Genomic DNA, 11,602 nt, shown 5'->3' with positions numbered 1-11,602 from the left:
AACCCAAAAAATTACTTAAAGTTTCTTGTGTGTGAATGAGTTGAAAACTAAGGTAAAAATAACTTGTGAGGTTGGGAACAAGGTGGAGTTAGTTAATCTGAGTTACTGCCAAGTGTCCATTCAGATATTATGGAGTAGGGGTGTTTGTGATGTTGAATGGATTGTTTGGAAAAAAAATTCACCTAATTTAAATACTAATTTTAGGGCAATTTACTTAAATAAATAGAATGGGAGAATTCTTTACGTAAATGTGCAAAACTGTTTGTTGTTACGTGTATGTGCAAAACCCGATTTATATATAATCCGTGGCAACCCACCACGGTTTCTAAGCATGCATAAATCGTGGCAGGTCCCAGCGGATTAGGAGCAATATTGTGTATGTGTAAACCGTGGTAGGTCACCACGGTTTACGAAGGAAATTTGGCAAGCATAAACCGTGGTGAGTCACCACGGTTTATGAGGAAAGTTTGCATCACATAAAACCCCTGTGGGTTACCACGGTTTATGTTGAATAATGGGCAGAAAACCTGGTAGGTTTCCACGGTTTACTATGACGGGAATTCTATATATATGTGGGTGATTCAAGCTCCATAAGAGATCATTCTCACAATGGCTAGTGAGGAAGAGAGCTTTCTTGCCCTGGTGCATTGCTCTGGAAAAATAAAAAAAAGCAAAAGCCAAGGTGTGAAGTTCACCGACAGAGAACCACTAAGTATTTTTATCAGTTTGTCGATGAGTTTGTCAGACTTGAAGAACAGCATCTTGGAGAAGTTTGGTGTGTTGGGTTGCAAATGGGTGAAGAAACTATTCTACAAGATTCCCATGGCGGTTGTCTCGACCGGTGTTCAGTATGAAACCTTTGCGGTTAAGGCTGATGAAGATATTAGGGTTCTGTTCTACTGTGTAAGGAGTTTTCCGGAGATCAGAATCCATGAGTTGTTCGCGAAGTTGGAGGTTGGTGTCGATAGTTCTGGGGCATCCGCTCCAGTTCCTTGCCCAGCTTCCGCGGGTGGTGCATCTAGTTCGATGCCTGCGGTCAGACCGTATCTTCCGCCGGTTCAATCACCTTCTTTTGCGGCTGATTTAGACCGAACAGAGGTTGTTGGCTCTGTACCTTTGGAGTATGCAGCAGTAATTGAGCCTCCCAACATTGTGGGCACCGGTGGTGGCCTCGTACTTTATTTCGAAGAATTTGGTGGACCTGATCAGGTAGAGAATGCAATGCGTGACGATGAGTCTGACCAGGAGCCTGTTCATATCGATGGTGACAGCGACGATGACACAGGTGGCGATCCACATGCGCAGCATCGGCCTTCAAGTTCTGGTTCTCATCAGTACCCTCCACACTTCTCCACACTAAACTTGGAAGCTCTTGGTCAACAGGAAGACAATGGTAACAGAGTGGGGAGATCTTCTACAGAATTTGAGATTGGGCAATCATTTCAGAGTAAAGATGAAGCTGTGCTGAGTGTGAAGGACTATAGCATCCGGCGAGGTGTTGAGTACAGAGTCATCGAATCGGATCATTTGAAGTATCATGGAAAATGCAAGGAATTCGGCAAGGGTTGTACTTGGTTGATTCGTGTAGCGCTTCGTGCACGAAAGGGGACTTGGGAGGTTAGGAGGTACAATGGGCCACACACGTGCCTCGCAACTTCTATTTCAAGTGATCACCGTCAACTGGATTATCACGTTATATGTGCGAGGATTCTTCCTATGGTTAGGGCGGATGCTGCGGTGATGGTAAAGGTACTTCAACAAGCGACAGAAGCTGATTACGGTTTCAGGCCTAGTTACAGGAAGGTTTGGATGGCTAAGCAGAAGGCAGTGGCACAAATATATGGAGATTGGGAAGAGTCTTACGCGGAGTTGCCCCGTTGGATGCTAGGGATCCAGGCAACAATGCCGGGAACAATCACGGTGCTGAAGACGTCTCCTGTTCAGATTGGTGGTGGGGTTGATGAGTCGACGGTGTACTTTCACCGGCTTTTCTGGACATTTTCACCGTGTATCGAGGCATTCCGGCATTGCAAGCCCCTCGTCAGTATTGATGGTACCCACTTGTATGGGAAGTATGGAGGGACGCTGCTGTTGGCGATAGCTCAGGACGGGAACTCGAACATCCTCCCGATAGCATTTGCCCTTGTGGAGGGCGAAAATGCAGAGTCGTGGTCATTCTTCTTGTCCAATCTTCGAGAGCATGTGACTCCTCAGGAGGGTATCCTTGTTATCTCAGACAGGCATAATGGGATCAAGGCAGCGCTTGAGGCACCTGAGACTGGATGGCTGCCTCCTCGTGCTTTCCGGGCCTACTGTATAAGGCATGTGGCTGCGAATTTCGCCCTAACGTTCAAAGGTAAGGACTCAAGGTGGTTGCTGGTCAATGCTGCCTACGCCAAGACTGAGGCAGAGTTTTACTACTGGTTCGACATCATGCGGACTGAGAATCCAGCAATGTGTGACTGGGCCAACCGTATGGAGTATGACAAATGGACCCAACATGAGGATGCTGGTCGACGGTTCGGGCACATGACCACAAACATCAGTGAATGTGTGAACTCCGTGCTAAAGGGAACTCGCAACCTGCCGATCACATCGTTGGTTAAGTCAACCTACGGGAGGCTTGCTCAGCTATTTGTGGTACGGGGACAGACAACAGAGGCACAACTCGGATCTGGCCATGAATTCTGTCAGGCATTGCTCAAGGCTATTGATTGGAACCTAAGAAACTCTAGGTGCTTCACTGTGACATTATACGACAGGCATCAGTCCGAGTACACCGTCGCTGAGACAACACCAACGGGGACGTTCTCGCTTGGTAGCTATAGAGTTTCCCTTAAAGATCACCGATGCGACTGTGGCCACTTCCAGGCGCTGCATTATCCTTGTTGCCACGCCATCGCCTGTTGCGCCTACTCCCGGCTAAACTGGGCGTCATATGTTCACGAAGTGTATCGGATGAGTGAGGTGTTCAACGTTTACAAGCAGGGGTTTCTCCCACCTATCCCTGAAGGCCTATGGCCTCCATATGCTGGCCCAACCATCATTCCTGACCCTAATATGCGGCGTGCAAAGGAAGGTCGTCCAAAGGCAACCAGGATCCGTGGAAGCATGGATCAGTCTCAAGAGAATCAGCCGAAGCGTTGTGGGCTATGCCGTCAGCCTGGGCATACGCGAAGGAACTGTCACCAGCGAATACAAAGTGGTGGAGGGGATGCGTAGATCTCATGTCGTGTAACCCCCCTTCTATGCTGTTTAAGTTATTTCATGGTCTAGATAATCTTAGTAATGTGCATTATAATATAAACTCCTGTTATTTTACCTGTTTCATTAAACCACTTTAGACATCTTTCATAATGTGCATTATAATATAAACCATAGAGGAACACATCAAATAATCTGAAACCGGTTAAAGTACTTGGTCAAAAGATAAATAATATTTAACATAAGTCTGAAAGCCATAAATACTAACTAGCATGCCCAATACATAAACTAACTAGCATGCTCAATACATAAACTAACAAAGTCCCTACTGGACAGAAACATATAACATAACTAATTAGAATCCTCAAAGGTGTATATTATAATAAAATATTGTACAAAAATACTATTAACCACACTAAGAAGATAAATAAGCATAATAAAATATGCATTACTAACAATACCGATAATAATATTAACATTTACGTAGACAACATTAATAAACGGCTCGCATTCTTATTGACAATAACCATAATAATATCAATATTTATGTAAATAATATTAATCAGAATCACAAAACAAATAAACATAATAAAATCTTTTTACTAACAATATTCCTAATAATATCAATTGCTATATTAGAATTAAATTTAATAACAATAATAATAACAATAATAGTAACTAACCTCTTCGTCGATATATCCTGCCACGTGAGCGATGCCATTTAGTCGGTACAAGCGATCCTCATCCTCCATTGGCTCCACCACCCACTACTCCTTCACACCTCCAAACTTTTTCCAAATTCTCTCAACACTACAACAACCTCCTATCTTTCCTGATGTCCCAAATGAATCCGTCCCTGCCTTCAGCGGATTACTTATATATGTACACACACATAAACCACGGTGGGTTACCGGGTTTTATGTTCAACAAAATTTCCTCATAAACCGTGGTGACTCTCCACGGTTTATGCTTGCCAATTTTTCTTCGTAAACCGTGGTGACCTACCACGGTTTACACATAAACAACTTTGCTCCTAATCCGCTGTGACCTGCCACGGTTTATGCATGTTTAGAAACCGTGGTGGGTTACCACGGATTACATATAAATCGGGTTTTGCACATACACGTAACAACAAACAGATTGCACATTTAGGTAAAGAATTCTCCCATTCTATTTATTTAAGTAAATTGCCCCTAATTTTATTTATAGTGTGTTTTGGATTTGATTTTTTTTAAAAAAAATTGATTCGATCTAATTTCAAGTTGTTTGAATGGAATAAGATTTACCATTTTATAAATTAAAAAAATTAAATATATATAATAAATCTCAAAATCAAATTTTAAATAACTAATAATGACGGATCCAAAATATTTTAAGAGTGAGGGCAAAATATATATTCTAAGATAAATTTTTTTGAATATTACCAATTATACTAAAAACCGTTGTAAAATAAATAAATAAGGAAGAGGTACTAAATATAAAAGTATAATTATATAACTTTAATAGTAATATTCACCACAATTATTATCACAATATAATAAATATGATTAGTATATTTACTAATATTATAGTAAGATACATAAAGAGAGAATAAAAATTAGTAATATCAAAGAGAAAGAAGAAAGATTATTATTGCTTGTGTATAAAGAGAGAGAATAGTATTTGTTGTTGTGTAACATCAACGGAGGCTTAACCTCCTATTTATAGGCATACAAAAGGAATATTTTCAACCTTCATTAATTCCATTCTCCCTTGAGAATGTAAGCCTCATATAGGAAATGGACATTCACGTCTCATTCTTATCACAACACTCCCCTTTGGATGACCATTTAGAAATATGCCTCATTAAAACCTTACTAAAGAAAAATCTAGTACGAAAAAACCTTAATGAAGGAAAAAGAGTACAATATCCTTTGTGATGGGGACTGTCTCATTAAAAACCTTGTCAAGAAAAACCCAATAGGAAAAAAAAATTGACCAAGGAAAAAAGAGTACAGTCTCCCCCTCTTGTCGACATCATTTAATGTCTCGAAATCGGCGCATCCCAATCTCATGTACCAATCTTTCAAAGGAGAATTTTGGGAGTGACTTTGTAAATAAATCTGCCAGATTGTCACTTGAACGGATCTGTTGGACATCAATTGTTCCTTGATTTTGAAAATCATGAGTGAAGAAGAATTTGGGAGAAATATGCTTTGTTCTATCACCTTTGATGTATCCGCCTTTAAACTGAGTAATGCATGTTGTATTATCTTCAAACAGGACAGTTGGAGCTATCTTATGATCAATCAGTCCGCATGATGACAGAATATATTGGATCAAACTTCTGAGCCAAAAACACTCGCGACTAGCTTTATGTATCGCTAGTATTTCGGCATGATTAGAAGATATTGCAGCAATCGTCTGTTTCGTGGACCTCCATGATATAGCTGTACCACCATATGTAAACAGGTATCCTAATTGAGATCTCCCTTTGTGTGGATCAGACAAGTATTCAGCATCTGCATAGCCAACTAGTTGTGACTTTGATCCATATGGATAAAACAATCCCATATCAACCATTCCATGAAGATATCGAAAGATTTGCTTGATTCCACTCCAATGTCTTCTGGTTAGAAAAGAACTATACCTTGCTAGTAAATTTACCGCGAATGATATGTCAAGTTGCGTATTATTAGCAAGATACATTAGCGCTCCAATGGCACTAAGATATGGTACTTCAGGACCAAGGATATCTTCATTTTCTTTTTTAGGACGGAATTAATCCTTTTCCACATTCAAAGACCTTACGATTATTGGGGTACTTAATGGATGTGACTTATCCATATAAAAGCTCTTCAAGATCTTTTTTGTATATGTTGTTTGATGAATAAAGATCCTATTTTTTGTATGCTCGATCTGCAGGCCGAGACAGAATTTAGTCTTTCCAAGATCTTTCATCTCAAACTCTTCTTTTAGAGTTTTTATAATTGTTGGAATCTCTTCAGGAGTTCCAATGATATTTAAATCATCAACGTATACAGCAATTATAATGAACTCAGATGCAGATTTCTTTATGAAAACACATGGGCAGATATCATCATTCTTGAATCCGTTTTTGGCCAGATACTCAGTAAGACGATTATACCACATTCGTCCAGATTGCTTTAGACCATATAAAGATCTTTGCAATTTAACTGAGTATAACCCTTGCGAATATTCATTGGATGGTTTAGATATCTTTAGTCCTTCAAGGACTTTCATATAGATATCCCGATCTAATGAGCCGTATAAGTAGGATGTTACCACATCCATTAAATGTATATGCAGTTTATGATATGCAGATAAAGTGACCAAATAACGCAATGTTATCGCATCTACTACAGGGGAATACGTTTCTTCATAATCTATACCGGGCCTTTGTGAAAAACCTTGTGCTACAAGTCGAGCTTTGTAGCATACAACTTCATTTTTCTCATTTCATTTTCTCACAAATACCCGTCGGTATCCAATACGTTTTACATCTTCTGGTGTACGGACTACAGGTCTGAAGACTTCATGTTTTGCAAGTAAGTCTAATTCAGCCTTCATGGCTTCTTCCCATTTTGGCCAATCATTTCTTTGTCGACATTCTTCGACTGATCTTGGCTCAAGATCCTTACTTTCATGTATGATATTTAATGCCACATTATATGCAAATATTTCATTGACAATTGTCTTATTTCGATCCCATTTCTCTCTTATAAAAACATAATTTATCGAGATCTCGTCATTTTCACAATTTTCAGGTACCTGAACGTCTTTTGGCGTTAAAACTATATCAGAAGTTTGGATAACTGTAGGTGTCTCTACTATGTCTTTTTCAACAGGAATCGTATTTACCTCTTTTCTTTTTCGAGGATTTTTGTCTTTAGAACCGACAGGTCTGCCACGCTTCTGGCGTGAATTTGCTTTAGTGGCTACTTGTCCTACTGGGACATCAATTCGAATTGGGGCATTTTTCACTGGTATATAAGATTTGGTTATCCTCTTTGTATCAAAAAATACATCAGGCAAGTCATTTGCTATTCTTTACAAATGTATAATCTTTTGAACTTCTAGTTCACATTGCCTTGAACGAGGATCTAAATGCATCAACGATGATACATTTCAATTAAGTTCCTTTTCAGGAATCTTATTCTCTCCCTCTAATATTGGAAATTTAGATTCATGAAAATGATAATCCACAAACTGGGATTTAAATACATCCCCAATTTCTATCTCAAGATACCTTACTATAGAGGGAGAATCATATCCAATATATATCCCCAATTTTCTTTGGGGTCCCATTTTGGTGTGATTAGGTGGTGCAATGGGAACATATATCGCACACCGGAATATTCTTAAATGGGAAACATTTGGCTGCTGGCTAAATGCTAATTGTATAGGAGAGAACTAATGGCAACTCGTTATCCTCAAACGAATAAGTGCTGCGACATGTAAAATAGCATGCCCCAAACTGAAGTTGGGAAATTTGTTCTCATAAGTAAGGGTCTAGCAATTAATTAGAGGTGTTTAATAAGTGATTCTGCTAACCCATTTTTGTGTGTGAACATGAGCTACTGGATGTTCAACACTTATTCCATTAGCCATACAATAAGTATCAAAAGCTTGGAAAGTAAATTCACCAGCATTATCAAGATAAATTGCTTTAATTGGATTTTCTGGAAATTGTGTTTTTAATCGAATAATTTGAGCCAGTAATCTCGCAAACGCCAAGTTGCGAGAAGATAATAAGCACACATGTGACCATCTCGAAGATGCGTCTATTAGGACCATAAAATATCTAAAAGATCCACATGGTGGATGAATAGGTCCACATATATCACCTTGAATCCTTTCTAGAAATTCAGGGGACTCAAATCTAATCTTTACTGGTGATGGCCTTAAAATTAACTTTCCCTGAGAACATGCAACACAACAAAATTCATTAGTTTTAAAAATCTTCTGGTTCTTTAGTGAATGTCCATGGGAGTTTTCAATAATTTTTCTCATTATGGTTGTTCCCGGATAACCCAATCTATCATGCCAAGTTATGAATTCATTTGAGTTAGTAAACTTATGGTTTACAATGGCATGTGATTCAATTGTACTAATCTTGGTATAATATAACCCAGATGAAAGTGAGGGCAACTTTTCTAATATAACCTTTTTATTTAAATCATGAGTTGTGATACATAAATACTCATGATTTCCCTCATTCATTGTCTTAACATGATATCCATTTTGGCGAATATTTTTAAAACTCAACAAGTTCCTCAGAGACTTGGTAGATAATAGTGCATTATTTATTTTAAATTTTGTTTCTCCTGAAAACAAAATTATAGCTCTTTTGGAGCCTTCAATTACATTGCCCGAGTCAATAATAGTATTGACATATTCTTCTTTTGGCACAAGATGGGTAAAATATATATCACTTTTAATAATAGTGTGAAAACTTGCACTATCCACAAGGCATACATCTTCATTACATATCCTTGCCATTCTCTTTAAAGATAAATAATAATAAAATGAGTAGTATGCACAGTTAAATTGAATACTTGATCGGAATAATTTTTCTAAGAAACACTGTACGTAAAAATAATATCATATACTAAAATTTTATTTTAAAACATGACACATTTAATGATTTCAAGATTCATAAACATTAATATTTCATTATTTATATACATCATACTTGAAACTTAAATACATGAAAATAAAACTTAACAATAAGTTCTTTACATTATTTATTTACATGGATACTTAACAATCCCACATATTAAACTATTCCATCATTGATCAAATAACCAATATTTCTTTCAAGATCCTCAAAGAAATCAGATACATCATAATGAGAGGTGACATTTCCAGCATCATTTGAAACAAAATTTGTTTCCTTTCCTTTGTCATCCTTTTTTAAAGATGCTTGATAAAGATGGACTAGGTGCCTTGGGGTACGACAGGTACGTGACCAATGTCCCTTTCCACCACAACGGAAACACTTATCATCTGTTGATTTATTTTGCCCAATATTTCTTTTTTTATCCCACTTCTGGTGAGATCCTCTCTTTTGAACATAATTCTTTTTCCTTCCATAATTTTTCTTGTTATTAAAACCTTGCCATTCACCTCTTCTGGGGTAATGATTTACCACATTTACTTCAGGAAATGGGGTGGCGCCAGCAGGGCGCGCTTCATAATTCTTCAAAAGTAACTCATTATTTCGTTCAACAACAAGAAGGCAAGAAATTAACTCAGAATATTTTTTAAACCCTTTTTCTCGATACTGCTGCTACAGGAGCACATTCGAGGCATGGAAGGTTGAGAAAGTTTTCTCCAATATATCATGATCAGTTATCTTTTCCTCACATAATTTCATTCGTGAGGTAATTCGAAACATTGCAGAATTATGTTCATTTATGAATTTAAAATCCTGCAGACGCAAGTACGTCCATTCATATCGGGCTTGAGAAAGTATCACCATTTTTTTATGATTGTACCTTTCTTCAAGATCTTTCCAAAGATTTACAGGATCTTTTAATGTGAGATATTCATTTTTTAATCCTTCGTCAAGATGACGACGAAGAAAAATTATGGCTTTGGCTTTATCCTTCTAGGATACATTATTTTCAGTCTTAATGGTATCTCCAAGATCCATTGAATCAAGATGGATTTCAGCATCTAATATTCATGATAAATAATTATTTTCAGAAATATCAAAAGTATTGAATTCAAGATGAGAGAGTTTTGACATAATGAAAATTTGTTACCTGAGTCTTCCTGACAATTTGATCAGAGTCTTGTGCTGATAACGTGTTGTAAAATAAATAAATAAGGAAGAGGTAATAAATATAAAAGTATAATTATATAACTCTAATAGTAATATTCACCACAATTATTATCACAATATAATAAATATGATTAGTATATTTACTAATATTATAGTAAGATATATAAAGAGAGAATAAATATTAGTAATATAAAAGAGAAAGAAGAAAGATTATTATTGCTTGTGTATAAAGAGAGAGAATAGTATTTGTTGTTGTCTAACATCAACGGAGGCTTAACCTCCTATTTATAGGCATATAGAAGGAATATTTTCAATCTTCATTAATTCCATTATCCCTTGAAAATGTAAGCCTCATATAGGAAATAAGCATTCACGTTCCATTCTTATCACAACAAAAATATAATAAAGATACAAAAATTAAAAGGAGTTAGTAAACACTTTCATTTTTAAAATATTTTATTTTAATTTTAATATACTATCAAATTAAAAATTTTATGCATCTATTTAATTATGTATTGTAATTAAAAAAATTACATTTTACATTTCATCACATAAATAATTATCTAAAAGATATACCTATTTTAACATATCAAAACCAATTTCTATGCTTTTAATAATTGTTCTACTATTCATTATAATTTTTAAATATTAATTACATCTCATTCAATTAAAAAATTTATTTATTATAATATTTAATAAAAAACAAATTTTAACATGAATCTCAAAATAAAATTTTATAAATTTTTGTGAGAACAAAAATATAATTATATTAAAATAAATATATTAATTTATGAGGCCTGCTACACATACAAACTTTTTTAGCTTACAAGTTATACAAGTTGGTCCAAGTTCAAGAAAAAAACACGCGCACAACTCCTTTAAAATCGAGTGTCCAACGCACGCGTTCATTATGCCGCACTCTTCCTCTTCTTCCTCAATCAAAATGCAAACCGTCAAGATTCAAGAGACATTCGAAACAAAAGACACGTTCCAACTCCTCGCGAAGAGTAGAAGAAATCAAGAAGAAAAGATACAAATCTCTATAAAAAATCACCAGAAAAAACGAAGAAACATTATTCAATGTACTGTTCTTCTAGGTTTTTTTTTTCTATATTGTCTCTGCCATGTGCCTCATCCTTAATCAGCAAAACATTAAAAGATTTCAAGAAGAAATATACTGTCTTCCCCATGTTTTGGGTGTATTTCTTAAATCTTTTGGGTGTATTTCTGTAATCCTTTAGGTGTATTTCTGTAACCATTTGGGTGTATTTCTGTAATCGTTTGGGTGTATTTCTGAAGTTCTATTATCTTCAAAACAATTTCAAAGTTTGATTTCAGAAACTATGAAAATCGAAAAAAAACAAAGCAAGAAGGAGATCCAACAAATTTGGCAAGAAATTTGAAAAAAAGAAACGAAATCTTTTGAAAAATGAAAATTATATATTTACGCGTTAATTGATTTGAATTGATTTAAAAGTTTGTTAAAGAGACACGTAACATAAGCAGCGCATTTAGTGGGTTTCGTTTAAAGCTTGTGAGCTTAAAACACTTGTATATAGAAATTAATCCTTAATTTATATAATATTATTACTTTTTTTTTTTACTTAG

The sequence above is a fragment of the Arachis duranensis genome, chromosome 8 (assembly GCF_000817695.3).
Source record: "Arachis duranensis cultivar V14167 chromosome 8, aradu.V14167.gnm2.J7QH, whole genome shotgun sequence".
NCBI classification, from domain to species: domain Eukaryota; kingdom Viridiplantae; phylum Streptophyta; class Magnoliopsida; order Fabales; family Fabaceae; genus Arachis; species Arachis duranensis.
Note: the sequence above shows the minus strand (reverse complement) of the source record.